The 9715-nt window shown below is 46.7% G+C and overlaps 1 pseudogene; it reads left to right on the top strand.

The window, feature by feature from the left end:
• Positions 1 to 1752: 1752 nt before the first annotated feature.
• On the top strand, positions 1753 to 5233 carry LOC133751965 (lupus La protein homolog; annotated as a pseudogene).
• The last annotated feature ends 4482 nt before the right edge of the window (positions 5234 to 9715 follow it).

Below are 9715 nucleotides of genomic sequence, written 5' to 3'. Positions count from 1 at the left end.
ATCTGAGTCTCTCATGTGGGTGGCAGGGACCCAAATACTTGAGCCATCACCTGTGCTTCCCAGAGTGTTATATTAGCAGGAAGCTGGAATGGAGAGGGCAGAAGCTGGGGACTCGATATTCTGATATGAGATGTGGGCATCATTTAAGGTGACTTAAACCACTGTGCCAAAGGCCTGTCCCATATTTATTTATTTTTACTTATTTGAGAGAGAGAGAGAGAGAGAGAGAGAGAGAGAGAGAGAGAGAGAGACCTTCCATCTACTGGCTCATTCTCCAAATGCCTTCAACAGCAACAGCCAGTGCCGGGTCAGGCCAAAGCCTGGAGCCCACAACTCCATCTGGGTCTCCCATGTGGGTGGCAGGGACCCAGATACTTGAAGCCATCACCTGCTGCTACCCCGGGTGTGCATTAGCAGGAAGCTGGCATCAGATGCAGAGTGAGAACTACATCCAGGCACTCTGATTTGAGACGCAGGCATCCCAGACGGCATCTTAACCTCTGTCCCCAGAGTCTGAGTTTTCAGCTCAAGTTTGACAGGGCTGCAAGTGTAGAAATCCCCCGCAATCCACAGTGAGGGTTTCGCAGTCGCCTCTGCAAGCCATTGCAGAAGTGTCATCTGCCGACATCACCTCTTACAACTGCGTTCTTAGGGAGGGAGCTTCAGGACCACGGCGGTGGGGGTGTGTAAAATCAACCCCAGTCACACAGGAGACACAGGCTCGTGGCAACAGTCTCAGAAGATGATTTTCTTTTTTTTCTTTTTCCATGCATGAATCAGCTCAGGCTAAGCCTAACAAGCCTTCTTGTTTTCTCCCTGGGAAAGGGAGCTGAGTTTTTCTAGGCCATCCCTTCACTATCTGAGCCATTGAATACCCTCCCTCCACCCGCACTCCCACCCTTCTTGCTCCTCCCTCTCCTATTCCCATTCTTATTTTTTCCTAAGACCTATTTTCAATTAACTTTATACACATAAGTTTAATCCTACACTAAAGTAAAGAGTTCAACAAATAGGATGAAGGAAAAAACCTGTCCCTTAGCAGTCGAGACAAGGGCTGTTTAAAATCATCGCACTCAAAATGTCAGCTCCACTTCTATAAATTGCCTTTTAGGTGCTCTATGAGTCACCACAGAGCAGGAAGAAGGGACGGTATTTGTCCTTTGGGGACTGACTTATTTCACCTTGTATAGTGTTGAGTTGCCTGAGTCACCAGTCCCTAGCTGAGAGTGAACACAGCAAGGCCCCGCCCTCTCCTCCCAGCTCTCCAACGCAGTAGACAGGTGCCCTTTCGAGCATCCTGGCGGCCACGTTTTCCACAGCTTTGTTGATTTTCCTGTTCAAAATGCGCCCCAGACACAGGGTCGACCTGCTGTCCACAGTGCAGGAGCAGGCTGTGATGCGCCTTAGCAAACACCTGGGTTGGGTCAGCTTTGTTCTAGCACGAATCACACAGCTGTCAATTGTGAGTTCAATGCTAATGCATCAAAAATATGCGTTCTACAGGGGCCTTAACACAGAAATGCACACAAAATTAGGTTTCCTATTGAGGATCAGAATACCACGACCTGAGACTCACAGGGACCTAACCCAAGGTAATATCAGTGTTGGCAAATTCAGAGTCCCCTAAGAGTTTACAGACTGTTCCTGCGATCAATGAGAATCCACCACACTGCATTTTGCCTGATAACCAGCCCGACCTAAGTTCTTGGCCAAGGAGCAGGCCTGTAGCTCAGTCCCCACGCTCAGAAACGCATGGCCACACGGATGGAGTCCCTGTATCTGCAGGTTCTTTGTGGCTCAGCCGCTGGATGCCTGAGCAATCTGCAACACTCCCCGGCAGCCACCTCTGCACTTGCTTTCCCCTCTGCAGAGGAGTCCGGTTTAATCAGGAAAGAAACTCCCCGGGAAGGTAAACAGTGCATAGAGTGTACACACGATGGGAAACAAATGGCTCTTGGTACCATGTTGGGGGACATTATCTCACTAGGAGATAAAGGACAGGGCAGGCCCAGCTGGCCCTGGTGAGTCCTCCCCTCCGTCCCACGGCCCACTTGTGACGTGAGCACTGACCTCTTTGAGAAAACTCCATCCCTATTCTCGTTCCCCTCAGAGCTGGGCTTGTCCGTGTGCCGGGTAGCTCTGTGTGTCGACGCTGCACCCCACCATGGCCGTGACCGCCTGCCAAGGGCCTGGGGTTCGTGGGTTGCACTGATCGGGTTTGCGGGCATTATTGCTGCCACCTGCATGGACCAATGGAGCACGCAGGACTTGTACAACAACCCAGTGACAGCCGTGTACAACTACCAAGGGCTGTGGCGCTCCTGTGTCCGGGAGAGCTCTGGCTTCACCGAGTGCCGCGGCTACTTCACCCTGCTGGGGGCTGCCAGGTAAGAGCTGGGCACCTGGCCGGCTTGGCGGGGGGAGGTGGAGGCAAGGAGAGGCGGTGAGGAGACAGCTGGGCCCCGTGAGGAGGATCTCTGGGGGGGGAGGAACTGTGATTTATTTTTTGGCAGGAGTAACAGCCACCACGGCAGGGTTGGAATAGGAGGGCAGGGACCTTAGGGAATAAAACTTTCTGGAATGGTCGGAGGTCCTGTTCCCACAATTGGATGGTGCCCAGTTCTAAGAGGCATATTTAAAAAAAAAAAATGACTTACGTGTTAGCAGTAACTTAGTTTCAAGCACCCATAGGGCCAAGACTCAGGAGGCCCAGCCTTCAGCCACCTTCTTCCTCTGGCCCCAGGATCCTCCCCCGCTGAGCCGGGGACTGCTGGTCCCCTGAACAATTCCAGCTCCCAGCTGCCTGGTGGCCCCAGGCTTCCAGGGACCTCTGATTGTGTAGGAGCACAGGAACGGGAGCGGAGGCAGAGGCCAGAGAGGAAGCACTGTGCGGCTGGGTCTCTCTGGGGTGGGCAGGGGTGGCCTGGCCCTGGAACTCTGGGTTTCTGACCTTCCAGAAAGTATTGGTCACAAGGAGCCAGACTGCGGGCACTCTGTGCTCGGGTCTTCTGTGCCAGTGGGAACAGGTGCTACAGGCCTCCATGTCCCTTCCTGGCTGGGACACGGGCTGCACAAAGAACATGTGTTCGTTTGCTTAATACATCGGTCATTTTAACTTGAAGAAAAATTCAATCGCAAGAGCAGAGAATGTTAAAAGTATCTTGCGCTCAGCTAATAGGAAGACAATGGGTTGTCTTGTCATGCGTAATGCTGCTTACTTGTTCCTTCCATGAACGGGTATCGAGGTCTTGCAGGGGTAGTGGTGGGAGGGGGGCATTAGAGGGAGGCTCAGAAATAGAAAACAAGAACGGTCAGGTAAAGGGGACACGCGAAGGCTTTGCACAGTGGTTGGTTTTTTCATTCACCCAACATCTGTTCATGGAGAGCACCCGAGAGTCTTGGGGCTCTGCAGGCCTGGCACCCTCCAAAATAGCAACGCGCGGGCCAGGGGTTGGATGCAGCAGTCACGATGCCTCTTGGGATGGCTTCGTGGTCCTGTGGCCTGCTGACTCCTCCTTAGCTCTGGATACACTACTTGCCCTTGAGAGTCTCCCCTAGCTCAGGTGCAAAACGCCCAAAACCCGTCCAAGAGGCTGGGTCCTGGGTGCACGCAGAGCTAGAAGTCATGGTGGAGAGAACCAGCCTGTGCCTGACTGCAGGGACATGCGAGGGCCTCACAAAAGGAAAATAACCATGGTGAGTTGCACCCCAACCCTTGAGTGAGCAACCGCCATGCAGTAGTCTGTGTAGTCTCTACAACCGCCTTGCGGGCTCGGTGCAAAGATCATCCTGTCTTTAAGACAAGGAAGTTGGGTTTGAGTGATTTGCCCCGAGCCACCCCCAGATGTAGCTGGAGCTCAAACCCTGTCTTGTCTGTGCCTAAGTTCGGGCTCATAACCTTAACAGGGAGCTGAGGGCATTAAGACACAAAGCAGAAATCTCTTCTGGCTCAAAGGGGCAGGGGTAACTTCCTGCCCTCACCTCTTGCCTAAGCCTGGTGCTACAGACACAGACATGTCTTTGGGTGGGGTCCTGGACAAACCACGGCTGCCAACGTGCCCCGCCCCCCAGAAGCCACGCTGCCCTCACTGTTAGGCAGCCTGTAGCGCAGTCCGGAGAGACCGGGACCTTAGAGCCACATCTGCTGAAAATGCTAGAAGCCAAAATCCATCCTCCGATTGAATAGTAGTCTACACACTTTGATTTGCCAAGGGACACATTTTTAAAAGAGCAGACCAAACTGGATAAAAGTTGGGTACCTTTGGCAACAGATCAACCTAGGAACAGATATGAAAGTAGTAGTTGAAGCAGATCCAACCCAGAACTCATGGAAATCAGTGAACATCAACTAAAATTAGAAGATCGCCAAAACAACTCTTCCCTGAAGTGACTGATGAGTAAAAAAAAAAAAAAGTATTAAAAATACCCAGATCTGTGTATATCAAAGACTTTCCTACCGATGCAACCCTTGATAACATAGAAGAATTGTTAGAAGTCACGATGCTAGATATTCCGATGAGAAGAGCCTCACACAAAGCATTTATGGGACTAATATTTGCTGTTTGGCAGCAATGAATCTGCTGAAAATATGTAACGGCCCTAAGCCCAGAAGTACAAAACATGGACCTGCTAATGCTTTTCAAAGAATGTTATTTTGCAAAAAAGAAAAAAAAAGAAAGAAATCGAAATAAAGTGGTGACTAAATGGAGAATTAAATTAAATAGGAGCAAGACGAAAAGGTAAAGTTAGCAGACAATGCTGAGATGAACTCTCCATCAGGAAAAATTGGATGCTTGCTAAATTTCAGGTGACAGTCAGTCTGACCTGTAGAGAAAACTTGCCCATATTTTCTTGAATCGTGGTTAGCTAAATGGACACACTTTATCAAGGAGCAAAAGAGAGGATAATTTTATTTAGAGAAAAAGCCAAGAAGGCACTGCATAAAGCCAAAGATGCAAACAATGGGAACCTGCAACTCAGGAACAAAGAAGTGACTTTCGAAGTACTAGGAGCAACAGCAGAAGATCATCAGGAGTCCCCAAACAAGTGGCATTCAGAAGGTTGCAGATTTAAAGGAAAAGGAAAGAAAAACAAAGTTTCCCAGCCTGGGCCTGCCTGCAGGGAAGCACCACTTCAAGGCAGTGGAACAAAAGCTGGTAGTGATGAAAATGGGTGTAGCTGGACCTGTGAACAGAGCGAGAAAAGGGGGAGTCAATGTTCGGCACAGCAATGAAGCCACCACTCGGAGCACCTGCATCCCACATCAGAGTGTCCAGATGGAGACCAAGCTACTCTCTGTTTTTGACCCAGCTGCCTGCTAACATGCCAGGGGGCCAGTGGCTGATGATGGAAGTACCTGGGTTCCTGACATCCACATGAGAGACGTGGATGGAACCCCAACCCTGGCTCTTGTGGACATGTGGGGAATAAACCAACAGATAGAAGTTTCAATCAATCCCTCTCCATTTCAAATAAATCAAATAAATAATTCAGTTTTTCTTAAAAAAAAAAAAGAGCAAAAGAAAAGGCCAAGGAAGAACCTGCCGGAAAGTGGTAGCAGAGACCAGCTGTTTGGTTTTCTAATCATCTTTTTAAGCTTTAAACTGCTTTTGTCTGTGGAGCCTTTTAAAAAGAAAACTGAACTAGGTCCTCTTCAGCGTCCACTTATGTGAAAGGAAAATTTTCTTACTGTTTACCTTGTCTCTTCTTTGTTATCCAAATGAAGATTTTTTTTAGTTCATTCACGTCATTTCATATGATTCAAATATGAAAAGGAAGAGTCTTCCACTAAATTGCCTTTGTAATATGAGAATGTGTTAGTGCAGACTAATTAGATATATATATATATATATAATATATATTTTAATCACCTTCCTTATGCTACAGATGAAGAGATAGAGACTCAGAAAGGCAAAGCTCTAAGAGTTAAAATGATGTGTGTGTGTGTGTGTGTGTGTGTGAGAGAGAGAGAGAGAGAGAGAGAGAGAGAGAGAGAGAGAGGATTCTGGGACCAGAGAGAAGTATGTTTCAAAGAAAACATTCTTAACAGAGAAACATTCTGGTACATCCTCAATGTTGATTTAAATTATGTTTATTTTAAGGCTACTCTACTATATACAATAGATTTAAATTCTTTATGCATATCTACTACACAAGTACAAAAAAAACATGTTTGCAAATCTAATATAAATAACACAAAAAATGAATAAGTCCAAATTGAAAATTTAGTGTGAGGGATAGTTTTAACTTCCCTCTGGGGGATAACAGGACAAAGGTGTAGCCTCAAGCCTGGTTTTGTGCCTCCCCTACGTCTGTGTTCTGACTGCAATATTACTGGCATGGGTTCTCTATCCACGTTTGTCTTGCAGCGTGGTGTCAATCATGTTACATCTCACGCTTCGCCCAAGCTCCCTCAAGCAGTCAGCTCTCACTGTGGCCCTGTGGCACCTGTGACTTCGTGACTTGGTAGTTCTCTGCACCAGCTTTGCTCCCTTGAGGAAAGGTTGTGTTGAGCTCCTGAAATCCAGAGCTAGTGGCTGTTTTAACCCAATAATGTCTGGAAGTGGACAAAACTCTTTACCACGGATCTACTGCTAGGAATAAGCGCTGCAATCAAGTAGGTACAAGGACAGGACAGGGAAATGCTTGCAGATGACGCTAATGTGGGAATGGGCAGGGCACAGACTGAAACCTGGTGAGCCAGCACCGCTGGGCAGGAGAAATCCCTCCAGCTCTGCTTCCTGTTTGGGCTACCATGCAGCCTTCATTCACTAGCAGTTGAGGGAGTCCTTTGGCTGTCCCCCAGTGCACCAACAGGAACATAAACCGTAAGTGGCCAGCAGAGGAGATAAGCATGCTTGTTTTCCATTGCCATTGAAATGAAAGCACTGATTTTTAAAATTTCTGTTCAGAAGTTACACGATCCTAAGAATTCTTGGTCTTATAGAGAAGAAACCAGGCATAGCCAAGACTTCCAGAGAAATCCTAGGCTTAGGATTTGTGCAAAGTCCCTTCACCAGACCCCAAACCAGTGGCCAACCTCTTCCACACTGGCTGGGTTTAGACAAGGTTCCATCTTGAGGGTCACAAAGAAGGAAAAGCAAAGCCTTTGGTCCTCTCACACCCACACCCAGAATAGGAAATAAACAGTAACACAGAAGGAGTGGCATTAGAAGAAATACCTAATTCATTCAACAAACATTTGTAAATGCCTACTATGCCCCAAGCTGTCCATATACGGGCAACTGGATGTCCAGAGGCTCATAAATCTAGAAAGAGAGACATGCAGTAAACTGCACAGAGCTTCTCAACCTCAATGCTGTTGACCTTTGGGGCTGTGCAATTCTTTTTGTTGGGAATTGTGCACGGCAGGATAGTTAGTAGACACCTTGGCCTGTACCACAAAATGGAAATAGCACTGCCTCCACACCCAGCTGTGACAGCCAAAAATGTCTGCTGACGTTGCCAAATGGCCTCTGGGTGCAAAATCATCCCCGGGGGAGAACCACAGTAACAAGCCCATTAAAGGCCATGGATAGTGCACGGCACAGACCTTGAAGAAAGACAAGGCTTCCAGAAAGAAATGACAGCTGAATGGAACTAAAACCAACCCATGTGAGTTACCTAAGCAATACAGAATTAAGGATTTCCCAGAAAGAGAGACCATCACCTTGGAAAAGACACAGTAGCATGAGAGTATACATGGCAAAAGAGTTTAAAGAAATTTGTTCTGTCTGGGAAAAAGGTAGGCAACACAGTGCAATGAAAAATGTTAACTATTTAAGAATAATATGCTTAGGCTGGCGCTGTGGCTCAACAGGCTAATCCTCTGCCTTGCAGCACCAGCACACTGGGTTCTAGTCCTGGTCGGGGCGCCGGATTCTGTCCTGGTTGCCCCTCTTCCAGGCCAGCTCTCTGCTGTGGCCCGGGAGTGCAGTGGAGGATGGCCCAAGTCCTTGGGCCCTGCACCCCATGGAAGACCAGGATAAGCACCTGGCTCCTGCCTTTGGATCAGTGTGGTGTGCTGGCCGGGGCAGCCATTGGAGGGTGAACCAACAGCAAAGGAAGACCTTTCTCTCTGTCTCTCTCTCTCTCACTGTCCACTCTGCCTGTCAAAAAAAAAAAAAAAAAGAATAATATGCTTGACTGTTCAGCAAGAATCAAAATGAACATGAAAGCTACCCTAAGAAATTTCATAGGAGACTAGCATGGAAATATAAACTACAGGTTCCTAGATGGGAACATTATAAAACTGTGCATTCATCTCTAATTAATACATAATAATAATATTAGAATTAAGACCCTGCTCTGGACCAGGCATTGTTTAACTAAATTAACATACATTCGTTTCAATAATTTAAATAACTTTATAAAGTGAAATAAATTACCTACACATACTTCAAGCTTCACAACAGCCCCACAGTGTAAGTGCTGTGCTCTCCATCTCACAGATGAGGAAACTGAGGCACAGAGAGACTGAGCACGGTGGTAGTAAGTGGCAGGGTGAAGATTCAAACCCAGCCGACTCTCCAGAGCCCGAGCTCTTCTCCATGGCGAGAGCGATGAGGAGAAGTAGACCCCTGGAGCCTTCCTCTGCTCCACCTTCAAATGTAGAAGCAGAGGGGCCGGCGTGGTGGCTCACTTGGTTAATCCTCCACCTGCCACGCTGGAATCCCATATGGGCACCAGGTTCTAGTCCCAGTTGCTCCTCTTCCAGTCCAGCTCTCTGCTGTGGCCTGAGGGGGCAGTGGAGGATGGCCCAAGTGCTTGGGCCCTTGCACCCTCATGGGAGACCAGGAGAAGCACCTGGCTCCTGGCTTCGGATCGGCGCAGCACTGGCCATTGCAGTCATTTGAGGAGTGAACCAACGAAAGGAAGACCTCTCTCTGTCTCTCTCTCTCACTGTCTGTAATTCTACCTGTCAAATAAAGTTTTTAAAAAATTTTTTTAAAAATAGAAGCAGAATTCACAATTCAACTAAAGACGTTCTGAAACAAAGAGCGTCAATGAGTTTTGAACCCATTGATTAAAAATATGTAAATGCAACCCCTTCTGAAAAGCCACATGATCCATGGACTGAAGCCAGGGAAGAGTTTTCCTCTGGGAGCTTGACAAAGTGTGTGTCTACAAAAAGAGGCGGATGATAGATTCCTGCTGAACTATGGTCTTTTTACTTTTAATTTGTTGAACTCTTTATTTAAGGGAACATTAAGCCTTTGACTATAATGTAGTTTAAAAGTATGTTATCTCAAAAATTAAAAAAGAAAGAGGCAGATGAGGCATGTGGAAAGTTTTTTTTTTTTTAAAGAATAATGAAATGGTGACCTAACCCTGCCAGATAGTCAACCAAACTTCAAAGCTTGCTAATAAAAATTGTGCTTTGACACAGGATGGACAAACCGATTAATGGGACAAAATCTGAAATTAGAAAGATAAGTGTGTGAATTTAATATAAAAATAAGACAGGAGCTTTTACAAAGCAATGGGGAAGTGGAAGATTATTCAGTAAGCATTGCAGAAATTATTGATTGGCTTTTTTGGAAGGAAAAACAGATTTACAGTATCAAAAATACATTTACCAAAATAAATCCCATATTAATTAAATGCTTAAAATCCTTCTAAATTAAAAAAAATTATTCTAAAATAATTTTATCCATAAGTGGGAAATAATTCTCTAAGCAGAAAAACAATGGCGGAAAGCCTAAAGGAAAGTACA

This window comes from Lepus europaeus, chromosome 2, assembly GCF_033115175.1.
Source record: "Lepus europaeus isolate LE1 chromosome 2, mLepTim1.pri, whole genome shotgun sequence".
NCBI classification, from domain to species: Eukaryota; Metazoa; Chordata; class Mammalia; order Lagomorpha; family Leporidae; genus Lepus; species Lepus europaeus.
The sequence above is the reverse complement of the archived record's forward strand: the minus strand, read 5'-3'. Positions and strand labels throughout refer to the sequence as shown.